Source organism: Caretta caretta, chromosome 11, assembly GCF_965140235.1.
Source record: "Caretta caretta isolate rCarCar2 chromosome 11, rCarCar1.hap1, whole genome shotgun sequence".
NCBI lineage: Eukaryota > Metazoa > Chordata > Testudines > Cheloniidae > Caretta > Caretta caretta.
The window spans coordinates 77,836,355-77,854,477 of record NC_134216.1 but is presented as its reverse complement, the minus strand read 5'-3'; the positions used below and the strand labels follow the sequence as shown (position 1 = coordinate 77,854,477).

The 18,123-nt window shown below is 49.3% G+C and overlaps 2 long non-coding RNA genes and 1 other non-coding gene across 3 annotated transcripts; 1 reads left to right on the top strand and 2 right to left on the bottom strand.

The window, feature by feature from the left end:
• Positions 1-3,380: 3,380 nt before the first annotated feature.
• TRNAS-CGA (transfer RNA serine (anticodon CGA)) lies at positions 3,381-3,462 on the bottom strand. Its single transcript has one exon. It is a non-coding gene; the product is annotated as a tRNA-Ser (tRNA).
• A 4,193-nt stretch (positions 3,463-7,655) lies between these two features.
• LOC142068486 (uncharacterized) lies at positions 7,656-9,525 on the top strand. Its single transcript, XR_012664309.1, has 2 exons — positions 7,656-7,784; positions 9,154-9,525. It is a non-coding gene; the product is annotated as an uncharacterized LOC142068486 (long non-coding RNA).
• A 2,776-nt stretch (positions 9,526-12,301) lies between these two features.
• LOC142068485 (uncharacterized) lies at positions 12,302-17,879 on the bottom strand. Its single transcript, XR_012664308.1, has 2 exons — positions 17,824-17,879; positions 12,302-12,573 (listed from the first exon to the last, which is right to left on the bottom strand). It is a non-coding gene; the product is annotated as an uncharacterized LOC142068485 (long non-coding RNA).
• Between the last annotated feature and the right edge of the window lie 244 nt (positions 17,880-18,123).

Here is an 18,123-nt window from a genome sequence, read left to right as displayed (position 1 = left end):
AATGGCTCTGCAATCACAGCTGCCAGTTCCTTCAGCACTCTCGGATGCAACTCATATGGGTGTAAGGTGTTCCCCTGAGGTACAGAACCTCACAGTGGGCTAAAAACACTTCCACACACGGGCTGAGGACAGACAAGTTCTCCCACAATACATTACAAAACAGTTCAGAGTGTGGCTTGGTTTAAAAATAGCCAGTTATGGGGAGTCTGCCACAATGATTGGCTGTTAAAAATGTGTGCCTTATTTCCAGTCTGAATTTGTCTGGCTCCAAATTCCAAAGATTGGATCTTGTTAGACGTTTGCCTGCTAGATAGAAGAGCCCATTATAAAATTTCTGCTTCGAAGCAGGTACTTAGAAACTATGATCAAGTCACCCTTTAACCTTCTTTTTGATAAGCTTAATAGACACAGCTCCTTAAGTCTCACTGTAAGGCAGATTTTCCAATCCTTTCATCATTCTGGCAGCTCTTCTCTGAATCTCTCCAATGTTTCTATGTCCTCTTGAACTGTGGGCACCAGAACTGGACACAGGATTCCAGCCGCAGTCACACCAGTGCCAAACACAGAGGTGAAATACCCTCTCTGCTCCTCCTCAAGGTTCCCCTGTTTATACATCAAAAGATCACATTAGGCCTTTTGGCACAGTGTCACATTGGCAGCTCATGCTCAGCTGATTGTCCAAGATGATCTCCAAGTCTTTTTCAGAGTCACTGCTTCCCAGGATAGAGGCCCCCATCCAGTGAGCGTGACCTGCATTTTTTTTCCTCCCTGGACATTTACATTTGGCCATATTAAAACACATATTGATTGGTTGTGCCCCGTTTACCAAGTGTGACAAAGTGGGACTGTTCTTAATGTTTCCTCTGAATAGTGTGGGGGTGCCTCAGTTTCCCCTAGGCAGTTCTTAAGTATCTAGGGGGTGGAGTAAGGGTGTATGATCATTGCAGAGCCCTAGAGGGCATGTGTGTGCAGGAGTCTGGACACAGAGAATGGCCAACACCCTGTTTCCTGGCAACTGATGGCCTGGGCCCTTCCCCCCCTGCAAGGTGAGAGCTGAAGGGTTGGAGAACAAAGGAATCAGGTGACCACCTGGCCCCGGAAAGGAACAAAGCCCAGAGGAGGAGGGGCTGGAGGGAGTTTTCAGTTTGGGGCTGGCTGGGACATGGAGTGAAGTGCAGACGTGGTTGTCTGGCTCACTGCCCCCCAAAATGGACCCAGCTGAGGGGTCCCGTTCTCTGCACCTGCAAGCTCTGGTTTAGACCATGTTCCTGTCGTCTAATAAACCTTCTGTTTTACTGGCTGGCTGAGAGTCACGTCTGACTGCGAAGTTGGGGGGCAGGACCCTCTGGCTTCCCCAGGAGCCCCGCCTGAGCGGACTCGCTGTGGGAAGCGCACGGAGGGGCAGAGGATGCTGAATGCTCCGAGGTCAGACCCAGGAAGGTGGAAGCTGAGTGAGCTGCGTGTCCTGAAGACAGGCTGCTCACAGAAAGGCGACTGCCCCAGAGTCCTGACTGGCTTCATGGGGAGCAGTTCCAGAGCATCGCCCAGGGACTCCGTGACACTCTTTCATTCTCCAACTTCTGCTGGGGAGAGACAAGCCTTCGAGCTCCGCAGGGCTCGTCCTCAGGCCCTGGTCTCTCTCCCCAACAGAAGCGGGTCCAATAAACCATATGACCTCCCCGGCCTGGTCTCTCGGTGTTTTCTGCTCCCACGGGCGTGGCTGGGAAGGGCCACAGGGCTCAGCAGGCTCAGGGGGTCTTTCTCTTATATAGGCTCCGATTACCTCCCACCCCCGTCCTGATTTTTCACACTTTCCGTCTGGTCACCCAAGGGAGGTCTGGCAGCCCCCCCCCCAGCCACAGTCCATGCGTGCCCAGCAGTCTGTGTGTGTCTCAGCAGCCCCCTGCTCATTCCCACGTGGAGCCCAGATCGGGGTGGGCTGGGCCTCTGGTTTGTTTGATCCCTGAAGGGTTTTCTGGGCACTAACTGGGACCCCAAGTTTCTCCTACTTTGAGGAAATCCCTGTGAAAACTCACCTTTTCCGGGTGTCTGTTTCACACCCTCTGCCAGAGACGTTCCCCATTCTTTCTCCAGTTCAGCTGGCAGCAGGTCTCGTGCGAGGGGCGGGGGAGAGCTGAGATTTCAGGCTGCCGTCTTATGGCGGGATTGCTGCGATTAACTGGCTGAACGTGCTAATTCTGAGGAAGAAACGGGGAAAGGGGCAGAGACCGAGAGTCAGGGAGTGAAATGGAGAAAATACAGGAAGCATTTCGAGCAAGGGCGAAGTGCAATGACCAGAATCCAGAATATTCTCTGCACCCCTTGTCTAACTCTGGGCCTGATTCTCTTCCGCATTGACGGCCCTTTCCCTGTCTCCGGCCGTGTCTGGAGGGCTTTATGCCCCTGTCCAGCCCCTTCACACTGCCAGGAAGGGAGAGGTGTTATGGAATCTTAGCCCAAAGAGGAACCAGGCCCTGTGTCACCTTCATCCTGGGTTTCAGATGACCCCGAGAAGTTGGGGGGCCACCGGCGCCTAGAGCATGGCCCTGCCACAGAGGCCCCGCCCCCGGTCATCCTCTTCCCCCGAGGCCCCGCCCACCCACTGTTCACTCCTCTGGCCCCCGAGGTCCCCCTACCTGCCCCTCGCTCCTCTCCGCCTCTTCCCCCAGGACTCCACTCACCCCCTGCTTGCTCCTCTCCGCCCCTTTCCCCGAAGGGGGGCTACCGGGGGGCCATGGGGCCAGGCACCCGTCCCTTTTCTCTGTCTTCAGTGAGCGGGGGGCAGGGGGGTCCTTGGGGAAGGAGGTGGAGCAGGACAGGAAGAGGCACGAGAAGAAGGGGCCGTGGGGGAAAAGGCCAAGGGGGGGTGGGGTGCAGGTTTTGGGGGAAGAGGCGGAGGGGGGATGGGAAGAGGCAGAGCAAGAGCAGGGCATCGGGCTAAGAGGCAGAGGGGAGCGGGGTGCAGGTGGGGCCCCCACTTCTCTGGAGCTTCGCTTCCAGCGCTCGAAAGTTGACCACGAGCCCATGGGCCTCCGGCGGGGAGACCCGCCCCACATCCCCGGCGTTTCCCCCCCGCATGGACGGCCTTTTCGGGGAGGCTCAGCCTCCCATGGCCTTTTATACGGGCTGCCCGTGCTCAGCTCCTTCCACACGCTGGAGAGGAGCAGCACCCAGGGGTGGGGCTGAGCCGGGGGGCGCTGGGTGAGGGGCAGAGGGCTCGGAAGCTGAGACCGCAGGGACACAGCGTGAGGCACCATCCCAGGCATCCCCATGAAAGGAGCAGAACAGGGTTTACCTGGGGTGGGGAGTGTATGGAGAGCGTCTCAGGGTCGGTGGAGATGTATTGCCCTGGTGAGCAAGTGTGGCTAAAACACAGGCCTCGCTGTGAGCAGGATTTGAACCTGCGCAGGGAAACCCGATTGGATTTCGAGTCCAACCCCTTAACCGCTCGGCCCTCACAGCTGTGAGTGACGTGGCCCCCAGTGGCAGTCTCTACTGGAGTGTCTGGAAGCCGAAGGGAGGGAGCTCTCCACCCTCAACGAGCAGCCGTAGCCATGTTGGCAGGAGAAGCTCTCCCAGCACCATAGCACTGTCCACACCAGCGCTTAGGTCCGTGTAACTTGTGTCACTCGGGGGGTGGCTTATTCACTCCCCGAGCCACATACGTTCTACCGACACAAGGGGGAGTGTAGACGCAGCCTTAGCAGAGACGCGATTAAGATCCACTTCCTGGACACTACTGTGCTAATAAACGATGGTCACATAAACACCACCCTATACCGGAAACCTACTGACCGCTGTTCCTACCTACATGCCTCCAGCTTTCACCCTGACCACACCACACGATCCATAGTCTATAGCCAAGCTCTGCGATACAACCGCATTTGCTCCAACCCCTCAGACAGAGACAAACACCTACAAGATCTCTATCAAGCATTCTTACAACTACAATACCCACCTGCAGAAGTGAAGAAACAGATTGACAGAGCCAGAAGAGTACCAAAAAGTCACCTACTACAGGACAGGCCTAACAAAGAAAATAACAGAACGCCACTAGCCATCACCTTCAGCCCCCAACTAAAACCCCTCCAACATTATTCAGGATCTACAACCTATCCTGAAGGATGACCCAACACTCTCACAAATCTTGGGAGACAGGCCAGTCCTTGCCTACAGACAGCCCCCCAACCTGAAGCAAATACTCACCAACAACCACACACCACACAACAGAACCACTAACCCAGAAACCTATCCTTGCAACAAAGCCCGTTGCCAACTGTGCCCACATATCTATTCAGGGGACACCATCACAGGGCCTAATCACATCAGCCACACTATCAGAGGCTCGTTCACCTGCACATCCACCAATGTGATATATGCCATCATGTGCCAGCAAGGCCCCTCTGCCATGTACATTGGCCAAACTGGACAGCCTCTACGTAAAAGAATAAATGGACACAAATCAGATGTCAAGAATTATAACATTCATAAACCAGTCAGAGAACACTTCAATCTCTCTGGTCACGCGATTACAGACATGAAAGTTGCGATATTAAAACAAAAAAACTTCAAATCCAGACTCCAGCGAGAGACTGTTGAACTGGAATTCATTTGCAAATTGGATACAATTAACTTAGGCTTGAATAGAGACTGGGAGTGGCTAAGTCATTCTGCAAGGTAACCTATTTCCCCTTGTTTTTTCCTACCCCCCCCCCCCCCCCCGCCTCAGACTTTCTTGTTAAACCCTGGATTTGTGCTGGAAATGGCCCACCTTGATTATCATACACATTGTAAGGAGAGTGATCACTTTAGATAAGCTATTACCTGCAGGAGAGTGGGGTGGGGAGAGAGAAAACCTTTTGTAGTGGTAAACACCCATTTTTTCATGGTTTGTGTGTATGAAAAGATCTTGTGTACTTTCCACAGTATGCATCCGATGAAATGAGCTGTAGCTCACGAAAGCTTATGCTCAAATAAATTGGTTAGTCTCTAAAGTGCCACAAGTCCTCCTTTTCTTTTTACTGATAAAGTTTGCGGATGATACCAAGATGGGAGGGGTTGCAAGTGCTCTGGAGGATAGGATTAAAATTCAAAATGATCTGCACAAACTGGAGAAATGGTCTGAAGTTAACAGGCTGAAATTCAATAAGGACAAATGCAAAGTACTCTCCTTAGGACAGAACAGTCAGCTGCACACATACAGAGCAGGACGTGACAGCCTAGGAAGGAGTACTGCGGAAGGGGATCTGGGGGTCATAGTGGACCACAAGCTAAATATGAGTCAACAGTGTAACCTTGCAAAAAAAGCGAACCTCATCCTGGGCAGGATTTAGCAGGAGTGTTGTAAGCAAGATACAAGACGTAATTCTTCTGCTCTACTCCATGCTGATGTGGCCTCAGCTAAAGTATTGTGTCTAAGTCGGGGCGCCACATTTCGGGAAGGATGTGGACAAATTGGAGAAGGTCTAGAGGAGAGTAACAAAAATGATTAAAGGTCTAGAACAGGGGTTCTCAACCTTTTTCTTTCTGAGGCCACCCACAACATGCCATTAAAATCTCCAGGGCTCAGTGTGGGAGGGGGAGGCTCTGGGCCGGGGAAAGGGGGGAAAACAAGTTTGCATAGGTATAGTTTGACTTCTGTTTTGGGTGGGCAGGGGCCCGTGAGGCTCAAGCCAGCTCCGACGTCGGGGTCTGGGGAGGGTATGCTACATCCACCCCTGACTCACCTCAGCAGGCCACCCGCCTGTCTGGACTTGGGGGGGGCCTACAACCAAAAATTATAACTCAAAGGTGGGGGGGCTGAGCTCAAAAAGTTTGAGGTGCAGGGAGAGGGATAGCTAGGGGCTGTGTGCAGGGGGGTAGCTCAGGGTGCAGGGAGGGAGGTAGCTAGGGGCTGTGTGTGGGCAGAGGGTAGCTCAGGGTGCAGGGAGGAGGTAGCTAGGGGCTGTGTGCTCTCAGGGCTCCCCTGCGCTCCCTGTACCCTGAGGGCTCTGCCAGCCACAAAGCAGCCAGATCCCCCCGCCCAGGCAGCTCTTACCAGCTGCATGAGCAAAGGGGAGCAGCTTCAACCCCCTGCAGCAGCAGGAGACCAGGCAACGCTGCGGCTGCCTGCTCCATGGCACCAGTCAGAGCAGCAGCTGTCCCAGGCTGCCGGACTCTGGCTTCCCACCTCCGACCTAGCCAGGGGGTGGAGAGAGGAGGTGGTGGAGGGGGGGTGTGGAGCTACCCCAGGACTGCCCTGCTCTTGCACTGTAGTTTGGGAGGGGTGTAACACCCCTGTGTTCCCCCAACTCTGCCCATGGGCTCAGGGCTTCTGTCCCTTGGGGAGCACCGGGGCTCGGGGCTCCAGAATTCAGCCCTGCTGCTCCCGGCTTCAGCCCTGCGGGAGGTGCTGGGGTTCGGGCTTTGGATTTTAGCCACGGGGCCCTGCGGCCCCCCTGAAAGGGTTCATGGACCCCCAGTGGGCCACGAACCCCCTGTTGAGAACCGCTGGTCTAGAAAACATGATCTACGAGAAAAGGTTGAAAGAACTGGGTTTGTTTAGTCTGGAGAAGAGAAGACTGAGAGGGGACATGAGAACAGTTTTCAAGTACATAAAAGGTTGTTAGAAGGAGGAGGGAGAAAAATTGTTCTTGTGAATCTCTGAGGACAGGACAAGAAGCAATGGGCTGAAATTGCAGCGAGGGAGGTTTAGGTCGGACGTTAGGAAAAACTTCCTGCCAGCATAGTTAAGCACTGGAACAAATTACCTAGGGAGGTTGTGGAATCTCTGTCATTGTAGGTTCTTAGCAGGATCGACAGTCACCGCTCAGGGATGGTCTAGATGAGGGGTAGTCAATTATTTTTTGTCAAGGTCCAAATTCTTCATCAATGTACAGTCGGGGCCAGACTGCAGAGAAAATCCTTTTAAAAAATAATAATAACGATAATATGTAAATAAAAAGTTTGTTGGGTCCGTTCAAAAGCGTCTGGCAACCCGGATTTGGCCCGTGGTTCGCCTGTTGACAGCCCCTGGTCTAGATAATACAGGAGAATTACGGAGACCTCGGGAATGGAGGTTGTTCGTAACTTTGCCCAAGCCGTTATGGGCTGCTCCTCAGGGCGGAGTGCTCGGAACGGGGGCTCACGCTCTGCAGCGGCTGCCCGGCAAGTTTCTGATTCTTGCCCCCTGACTGCAAGGGTGATGCGTGAGGCACCCGGGGGCGCTTTGGCACCAGTGGGTGCGCAGTGCAGGCCGGGGCCCTTTCAAACGCAGCCGCTCCTCCAGAGCGCGGCAGGCGGGCAGGAGTTCGGGCTCCAGCAGCTGACGCTCTCGGCCAGGTTCCAGCAGCAGCTCAGGGAGCTTCTTTCCTGGACTGAGACTAAGGTTGCAGGCTTGTCCCCCTCCCAGCCAGAGGCGGGAAACAGCCCCTGTGGCTAGTGCCGACCCCAGCACTCCTTCTCGGGAGCTCACAGCTGTGCCTGTGAACCTCAGCGTCTTCACCTGTACGTGGCTGGCCTTCCGCGTGGCAAGTAGTGGGTGGGGGTGGGGACAGGCAGCCCCGATGAGCCTAACTGGACGATGCCATGCCGGCACAGCTCAGTATTTGTTGGGTTTTTTGTTTTTCGTCTCCGCTGCTGCCTGACTGCGTACTTCTGGGGCCACATGGTGTCTGGCTGACGGGTCCGTCTGTAACTCTGGTGTTCGTATTTTTGAGGTTCTACTGTACTTAGTCCTGCCTTGAGTGCAGGGGACGGGACTAGGACGGTCCTTCCAGTGCTGTGATTCCATGGACAGGACTAATGTGAGTTTTTTAATCTGACTTCCTGCATTACACCAACAATATGATTTTATCCAGTAATTCCCGCAGTGGAGGGAATATTCATCCCTACTATTTAAGAGAACACAAAGGATCCACTGATCAAGTTCCAGATCTCCGCTGTATAGTGGTGTGCAGTGAGCCCCTGTGCAGCTGAGCTCCTTGACAGTAGGAAGTATGCATCCCCTGTCAGTGCTCCTTAAATGCTACCCCACACCTTTGCAGTCCAAGACTAGGTCTTTTCAGAAAGAATGCTCTACAGCCACCAAGAAGGGGCCAGGCTTTACCTGAGAGCTAGGTTCATACCGAACCCTGCCTCTGTCAGACATCTTTTACTTCCAAAATCTTCTACTGGACGATTTAGGCATATAAGCATCACTCCTGATCCCTTCCCAGAACCCCACCCCTGAATGCTACATGCACGTAAAGCAAATGTTGACAGATTATCTGTTTTGGTCATGAGCCAGAAACATAGCTAATATTCTGACTCTGCAGCTCTCTCCAGAAAACCATGGCAAGAGAGTTTATTTGTAATGGGAAGAAATAATCTGCATTTTTAAAGTTCTTTGGGACAGTGATAAAAGTCATTTTAGACATGCAAAGTATTATGAACTTGGCACTCTCACACTTCGATGCTTCTGTAGGCTGTACTCATTGCACACACTGAGGGCTCCCGGCTGCCCTCCATTCCCCTCCCCCCCATGTGCCACCCTCCCATCCTCTCTGTTTCACAGATTCCCTGCAGCTGCTCACCCCTCTTTCATGTCACAGGCTCTGTCCCATGTTTCTTCATCTCCCCCAGGCTGGGGCTCTGTGTGCCCTCCGACCTTCCCCTACCACACAGAACTTCTGTATGCCTCCTCTCCCCAGACCAGGGTCCCCTTTTCTCCCCACCATTATTTCTTTTCTTTCTGTCTGAGAGACAAGTCATTGGGGGTGTCACCATTTTAAAATTATTTTGGGAAGATGATTGTTCAGCTTTGTAGTTGAGATTCCTCCAACATGGGAGTGACTGTTGAGTGTAGGACCTCTCTTCGTTCAGCCAGTTATTACTAGACAATGTTGCCTCCCCTAATTATCAAAGCTTTACTACTGAGTCACCTGTCTTTATTGGCAGTAACATTCTAATTAATATTTACTCCATTTAACTGTATGGTGATTGCCCAACCACTGTCTAACTCTTGCTTTGGTATAACTCGATTAAAGGGATGATAAACAATTTATTTCTGAATAGTCCCTTGAGCCTGATCATGCAGTCCTTTTGGGAGAGGGATGCAGAGATCCAGCTTTATAAACCAGACTTCTCTGTCTTTTATTCCTGTAACACTAGAAATAATTTTGTTTTTTTAAACAGGAGAATAAACCATCCCTCATTCAGACTGGTCCAGAAGCAACCCTGCAGACCCACCTCCTTGTATTTGAGGGCGAGAAATCCAGAAAAGAAAACCGCGTTGTGTGTTTAGAAATGAGAAAGGAACTCTTTCCGAAGCCTACATACAAATGAACTTTTAAATTTGAGGAGACAGAATAAAAACTGGTCCCAGTTACCAGGGAAATTATGTCTTGTTTATACTAATCTGGAATATATATGGGGATGGGCATTACATAAAATCAAATTTTGCATACTACAAATCTGTAAAATGCAAAAGGTGTGTTTAATAGAATTTTCTATATCGTTTCATTAATTTTTTTAGATAAAGAAAAAATATTAAAAATCATCAGTATTTTTTTCTGTCTTGGTTTCCTTTAAAGGACACGAAGCTTATTCTTACAGCAGCACTTCACTTAACCCTTAAGTACACTCTGACCTGAGAAACCAGCAGTTAGGAGGTACAAAGGCAAAGGTTTTGAGAGCATGGAAGTGAGTTTAACTCAGCATTTCTCGCATGCGGCCACCAGGGGCTTTCTGTGCAGGCCTAACAGCCTCCTGGGCAGTGGTGGAGAGGCCAAAGCATCAGCCTCTCCCCTTCCCTCCCTGGTGCTCCTGCATGAGCCACCATGCACCGCCTCTGGAGACAGGTGGGGCACCATGCTGCAGGAGCCAGGTGAGTTCTTGACTCACCTGTGGGGTGGGCAGGGCACGTTGGGGCTTGGGCTTCAGCCCTGGGTGAGAACCTGGCCGCAGGGCTTCAGCTGCACGGCTCGAGCCCCGGGCTCTGACCCAGGCTCCGGCCACGTGACCTTGGCCCTGGGCGCTAACCCCTGGCTGTGCAGCAGCAAGTGCTGGCTCCGGGCTCTGGCACCGACCCCCAGCCCTCACCCCGCTCCCTAACCCCAGCCCCAGCCCCAGGGTGGTGGGTATTGATCCACACCTCCAGCTGCTCAGCAGCAGCCGCCACCAACCCTGGGCTCCATCCGCTCGCTCTGGACCCTGGGGGTGCTGCCTCCCAGCTCCAGCCATATGGCAGCAGGGCTCACCATTCTCCCCGACGCCTCCCCGAACCCCCATTTATCGCCCCCAGCCCCCACTGCCTTCCCTGGTTCCACCTCTATCCCCCCCATTGCCCCAGACCCCTGCTGCCTCCCTCTCCAAACCCGGGGCTTGCTGAGAAAAGCGAAACAAAGAAACATGCAAGTATCACTTTTCACAGCACACTGACTAGCTACCTGGGAGGCTGTGAAAAGTGATACTTGGATGTTTGTTAATATCACTTTTCACAAACTCCCAGCTAGCTACTGAGTGTGCTGCGAAAAGCAATATTCAACACACAAATATAATTTTTCATATTATTTGTGAGTCTGAAAAAACCCTACATAAATAAATTACAAGGATTTGGACACGGGTCTGTGCATATTTATTTGTTTTTCCTACAGTTACGTATTTTAGGGAAAAGTGTCAGTGCGGCCACCAGCAAGAATTGGTGGGTCACAGTCCGAGGCCACCAAAAAATGTGTTCGGAGAACCCCTGGTTTAAATGTACTAATAGGCAAAATCCAAACCAGCCACGTCTGCCTGAACCTTTTCAGGCAGGACTTCAGGTATCACCCAAAAGATCTTATTTTTCTTTGGTTCCATGTATACATTTGCTCAGATTTTACTTCTCCATTAAAAATGTAACCAATTCCCAGCTGCCTGGCAAGTGAGAGCTGGCTGAGTTTCCATGGTTCTCCCCGCACCCTTATGGGTGTGCTGCCAAGGGAGCAACACACAGGCCGGCAATGCATCTCAAGTGCCTCTAACTTGCCTAGCTCTTCTCAGCCATTTCTCTTGCTGTGAGCTGCCCTCCTTTTGAGCCCCACCAACTTCCTCACATGCAGGAACAGCAGCAGATTGCCATCTTGGAGCAACAGCTGAGGAAGGCGACTTTTCTGTCAGCACTAGAGTGGTCTATTGTATTGTGCTCTTCTTAAATAAGCAGGATACTGTGATCGTCCAGTGAGCGTGTCTCAGCTTTGTTACGTCGAGTGCTTTAAAAGGGGTGATGCGCTGCACTGCGTGGGCTGAGAAAGATCTCATGTGCTCCCCATCATCAATTCTGAGATTTGCACTGATTGGCATTAAGGCTTTTGGGGTGATGGTTCTATGACTCAAACTCAGTGGCTTTGTTTGGTCTACCAGAGTCTGCGGTTGGTGATCTTCGGGGATGGTACAAGCCTTACCTAAGACATTTAAGCGAGTTAGAATGTGGATGGAAGACGATAGAATGAATGACGTGCGAGTTCCTCCCAGTAACAGGGATAGCCGTCTGCCTCTGAACATAGCTCAATTCTTATTGTGCTTAACACGCTGGAATATGAATGGCTGCTATGGGTGGCTGATAATCTATGAACAGCATGTAGTAATTCCTGGTTTTTTAAATTATTGGTTTAGCTGGATGCATGTATAATGTTTGATCAAATACTGTTCAGGGAGAAAGGTATAAAACCATCCAAGTATTTGCTATGTTTAGAGTGGTCATGTTCTGTGGGATACCTTCTGGAAGAACAGTAGTGTGGTTAAGTAATTCGTGTCACATTCTGTGCTGCACCCCTGCACCGAAAAAAGGATTTTCTGCCGCTTACACTATTTGCGGCTTCATTGGGTGAAAATAAAGAAGCAACAGTGGCCAGGTCTGAGTGTCCCTCCTCTAACAAAAATCTTGAAATAGTTCACTGTAAAATTAAAAACCAACTGTGGCTTGTCTTAAGTAATGGTAAGGTGACGTTTAGAAGGAAGCCTCCAGGTGCATCCTCACCTGTTCGTTGATCCAGCACAACTTCCTATACATTAGACTCTTACGACAGTCAGTAACGCTCTCTCTACCTCCACAATAGAGCTATTTAGAAAACGGGAGTTTGTATTCAGTTTGTATGAATGCTGTAATCTGGAAGGCCCAGATCCACAAAGGTATTTTGGTTCTTGACTTCCATTGGATTTCAGTGGAATTTAGGAGCCTAAATTTTACCTTGGTGGATCTGGGCCTAAGTAACTGCAGTTTGACAAACATGAAAGATTAATAATTTGTGCAAAATAAGAAGTAATTAACAAATGAGGACCATCAGAATCCTTGTCTGAGGACTCCTAAAGCTTCAAAATACTTTAATGTTCTTATGAAATAATTCACATCCACTATCATTTCTTTGCCTGTAGTAAATATATTGTCCTTTTTAGTTGGCACACTGTTCTGATCGTTGTCTGTACAGTAATCTTTTGAGTAATTCAGTTCAGTTAGATGTTATCAGTCACCTGGAGTTTCTTCCTCAGAAGCTGTTATGGCTTTCAAGGCTCTTCTCTTCCTTAATCTTTCTGCATTTGTGATTGTCATAGGATGCAATGGGAAAAATCCAGAAAGACCTGAAAGAAAGATTATTGATATTTATAGCTGGAGTTGCAATATGACTGTTCTAGACGCACAGATTCAAAGGCTAAAAGGGAGCGCTGTGATTATCTCGTCTGACATCCTATATAACACATGCTATAGAACTTCCCCAAAATAATTCTTAGCATATATATTTCAGAAAAACATCCAATCTCAAGTTAAATTGTCAGTGATGGAGAATTCACGACAACCCTGGGTCAACTGTTCCAATAGTTAATGAGACTTTTAAGAAGTGAGAGTAATTGTCTGTCTCACTAACCCTCTAGTGGCTTAAAGTGCCTTTTACTGCTGTCTCGGCCAGCTCAGCGTCTCCATAAATGAGACCCGTTCCCATTTCCTCAAAAAGAACAGGAGTACTTGTGACACCTTAGAGACTAACAAATTATAGCTCATCTTAATTAGCCTCTTACAGTTTGTATGGCAACTCCCACCTTTTCATGATTCTCTGTATGTGTATATATCTTCTTACTGTATGTTCCATTCTATTCATCTGATGAAGTGAGCTGTAGCCCACAAAAGCTTATGCTTAATTGAATTTGTTAGTCTCTAAGGTGCCGCAAGTCCTCCCGTTCTTTTTCCGGATACAGACTAACAAGGCTGCTACTCTGAAACATCCCATTTCCTGTGGCCAAAAGAAGGGTGATTGCATATATACATATTCTCAAGGATTCATGCAAAGAAATGAAGAAAGAGTCTTTGGTACTCCAAGTATGCAGAGGATCACCAAGGAAAACCTATTGTCTTTTAAGAGAAATAAGCAAAAATCTTGGGAGACAGGCCAGTCCTTGCCTACAGACAGCCCCGCAACCTGAAGCAAATACTCACCAACAACCACATACCACACAACAGAACCACTAACCCAGGAACTTATCCTTGTAACAAAGCCCGTTCCCAATTGTGCCCACATATCTATTCAGGGGACACCATCACAGGGCCTAATAACATCAGCCACACTATCAGAGGCTCGTTCACCTGCACATCCACCAATGTGATATATGCCATCATGTGCCAGCAATGCCCCTCTGCCATTTACATTGGACAAACTGGACAGTCTCTACATAAAAGAATAAATGGACACAAATCAGATGTCAAGAATTATAACATTCATAAACCAGTCGGAGAACACTTCAATCTCTCTGGTCACGCAATCACAGACATGAAGGTCGCTATCTTAAAACAAACAAACTTCAAATCCAGACTCCAGCTGAAGTGGAATTCATTTGAAAATTGGATACTATTAATTTAGGCTTAAATAGAGACTGGGAGTGGCTAAGTCATTATGCAAGGTAGCCTATTTCCCCTTGTTTTTTCCTACCCCCCCCCCCCCAGATGTTCTGGTTTAACTTGGATTTAAACTTGGAGAGTGGTCAGTTTGGATGAGCTATTACCAGCAGGAGAGTGAGTTTGTGTGTGTATGGGGGTGGGGAGGGTGTGAGAAAACCTGGATTTGTGCTGGAAATGGCCCACCTTGATTATCATGCACATTGTAGGGAGAGTGGTCACTTTGGATGAGCTATTACCAGCAGGATAGTGAGTTTGTGTGTGTGGTTTTTGGGAGGAGGGTGAGGGGGTGAGAGAACCTGGATTTGTGCAGGAAATGGCCCAACTTGATTATCATGCACATTGTGTAAAGAGTTGTCACTTTGGATGGGCTATCACCAGCAGGAGAGTGAATTTGTGTGGGGGGGTGGAGGGTGAGAAAACCTGGATTTGTGCTGGAAATGGCCCAACCTGATGATCACTTTAGATAAGCTATTACCAGCAGGACAGTGGGGTGGGAGGAGGTATTGTTTCATATTCTCTGTGTGTATATAAAGTCTGCTGCAGTTTCCACGGTATGCATCCGATGAAGTGAGCTGTAGCTCACGAAAGCTCATGCTCAAATAAATTGGTTAGTCTCTAAGGTGCCACAAGTACTCCTTTTCTTTTTGCGAATACAGACTAACACGGCTGTTACTCTGAAGCAAATAGCTGAGATTGGAAAACACACTGAGTTACCTAGAAGTTTTTCAACCGGTTTTGTGACATGTGCTCCACAACCAATCCAGTGTTTGATTCTCTCGATGTTCAAGCCAACAAGCTTTTCATTGTGGCTATTTGGGAGTGGGTCATAGCAGCCCACTTGCTCCAAATACTTGCTGTCCCGTGCTCGCTTGTTATATGCGGCCACTATACGGAAGAAGGGTCTGTTGGCACAACCACCAAGAGCCAATCGGATAGCTATGTGTCCTCCATGATCATTTTTCATAAGGAGATGAGCTGAAGGGAAGATCAACAGGTGTCACAATAGATTTGATTATAAACAGATGCGTATAGACGTCGAGCCAAAAAATTCCAAAGGCCTTAGAGAAAAGCTTGGTTTCATTTAAAAATCAAGAAAACTGCTGTAACCTTCCCTTACGCAGCAACAATAGATTATTCTTCATGATGGAATCGAAGTCTGTACCTTGCCAGGAGATTGAGGTCTTACAGCAATTTATTTACAATAAAGATGACAGATTTGCTCTACCAACCCTTAAGAGAGTTCAGCGGTGAAGGCTGCACATTCTTCACTAACTGTGATTGATTTAGAGGGATGCAGAAACTGGGGTCTGTCAGTACAACATGGTGTGCACGCACCCCTTAACAAGCCCTGTCTGCACTTACCAAGGTGCACCATGATGACCCTGGAAAGCACCTGAAAGAGGAAAAAGACCATGAAGGAATCCCCGTGACTCCCAAACACAGAACAAGGGGCTAGCCCACTGCAGCTGTGCCGCTGTAAATGCTATAGGGTAGACATAGCCTGAGTTGACAGAGACGAGAACCTGAAAGATATACACCGGACCCTCGCTAGAACACGTGTCTATATAACACAAATTCTGATAGAACGTGGTTGCGGATCCCAAATTTAGTAATGGTCATTAACTTTCATTGTAACGCGGTCCCCACTGTAACGCAGTACCCGCTAGAATGCGGGATTTGGCATGGATCCCAAATCCCACATTCTAGTGAGGGTCCAGTGTAGTTTGAAAATCCTGAGGGAAACATGGGAGTTTAGTTGCAAGCCCTGCCCTGGCGCCTGTAGACTCTGTCTCTCATGACCCATGTGCCATGGCGATCCTGGGAATGGAAGTTTCAAAGCACCTGCCCCCACTCCCACTTTTATGCTTTGGGGTTTAGGTAACTTTCAACCTCTTAGGAGCACAGGCAAAATGAAAAGATTTTTTTCCCCCTGGTAGCCCTGCTAGGCATCAGCCTCACTGCTGCACCCTGCCTGCTTTTCTGTTTCAATAGCTTTGTTGCTAGGGCAATGCCAACAAGTGCCACATGAGTACATAAAATCACTTGTCATTTTAAGGTAAGAATTAGTTTCCCCATTATATTGGTGTTCTGAGGATTTGGTATTATTTTATATATGTACGTTAAGGCTGTCAATCACAGTTATCTCACACGATTAACTCAAAAAAATCAATCGCGATTAATCACACTTATAACAATAGAATACCAATTGCAATTTATTATGTATTTTTTGATACATTTTCAATACCGATTTCAATTACAACACAGAACACAAAGTGCAGAGTGCTCACTTTATATTATTATTATTTTTTTATTACAAATATATGCTCTGTAAAAATGATAAAACAAAAAAAATTGTATTTTTCAATTCACCTCATACAAGTACTGAAGTGCAAACTCTTTATTGTGAAAGTGTAACAAATGCAGTTGGGTTTTTTCTGATTGCATCACTGCACTCAAAAACAAAACAGTTTAAAACTTTAGCGCCTACAAGTCCACTCAGTCCTACTTCTTATTCTGCCAATCGCTAAGACAAAAGTTTGTTTACAACTGACAGGAGATACTGTTGCCTGCTTCTTATTTACAATGTCACCTGAAAGTGAGAACAGGCGTTCCCATGGCACTTTTGTAGCCGGCGATGCAAGATATGCCAGATATGCTAAACATTCGTATGCCCCTTCATGCTTCGGCCACCATTCCAGAGGACATATTTCCATGCTGATGATGCTCGTTAAAAAAATAATACATCAATTAAATTTGTGACTGTACTCCTTGGGGGGAGAATTGTAGGTCTCCTGCTCTATTTTACCTGCATTCTGCATATGTTTCATGTTACTGCAGTCTTGGAAGATGACCCAGCACATATTCGTTTTAAGAACGCTTTCACAGCAGATTTGACAAAACGCAAAGAAGGTACCAATGTGAGATTTCTAAAAACAGCAAAGCGCTCGGCCCAAGGTTTAAGAATCTTTACAATTTTTTTGTTTTTTACAGAGCAAATATTTGAAATCAAAAATAAATATAAATTGAGGACTGTACACTTCGTATTGTGTTGTAATTAAAATTAATATATTTGAAAATGTAAGCATGCCAAATATTTAAAGTAAATGGTATTCTATTGTTGTACAACCGCACAGTTAATCGTGATTTTTTTTAATCGCTTGACAGCCCCAATATATGTGTGTATGTGTGTCTATATGTACACACACTATGAAAACGACTTGATTGGGTTGCAGTAATTGTTATTCTTGGACATTAACTAGTTCAGGGACTCCTCAAATCTTGCTGCTAATTGCCCGCGGTTTAAGAAATAGCCGAGAACTCCCGGTTCACAGGACGTGTGTGCGGGTCTCTGTGTGTGTGAGGGGGGGTCTCTGGGTCTGTGTGGGGGGGGTGTGTGGGGGGGTCTCTGTCTCAGGGTCTCTGTGTGGGGGGGGTCTCTGGGTCTGTGTGTGTGGGGGGGTCTCTGCGTCTGTGTGTGTGTGGGGGGGTGTCTCTGTCTCTGGGTCTCTGTGTGTGTGGGGGTCTCTGGGTCTGTGTGGGGGGTGTGTGTGGGGGGTCTCTGTCTCAGGGTCTCTGTGTGGGGGGGTCTCTGGGTCTGTGTGGGGTGTGTGTGTGGGGGGTGTCTCTCTCTCAGGGTCTCTGTGTGTGGGGGGGTCTCTGTCTCTGGGTCTGTGTGTGGGGGGGGTCTCTGGGTCTGTGTGGGGGGTGTGTGTGGGGGGGTCTCTCTCTCAGGGTCTCTGTGTGTGGGGGGTCTCGGTCTCTGGATCTGTGTATCGGGGGTGTGGGGGGTCCTCTCTGTGGCTCTCTGGGTGTGGGGGGGGGTTGGGAATTCAAAGCCGCTGGTTTTAGGCTGCGGCCCCCCCCCGTGGCTGGCCCCGCTCCCGCCGCCGGCTCAGGGCGGCCTCGACCCCGGCCCCCTCTCGCGGCCGGCGCGCGACTACCTGGCGGAGGGGCGGCGCTGCCGGGCCCGGCCGGGCTCCTCCCCCCGCTCCCGCGCTCCCCGCCTGACCCCCCGGACCCGGGACGGCCGCTGGGGGGCGGGGAGCCCGTTACTTCTTATTCCGGTCCAGATGCCTTGGTCGAGGCATCGTCAAGGTCCAGACTTCAGAGAAAACAATAAAAACTAGTAACAATCCTGATCGTAATAAAACAATCCAAAGATTTCAGGATCTGCTGGACAGCAGCTGGTGGCCCAGCTTTGGCCCGCGGTCTGCCTGTTGGCTGCCCCTGTAATAACCCCC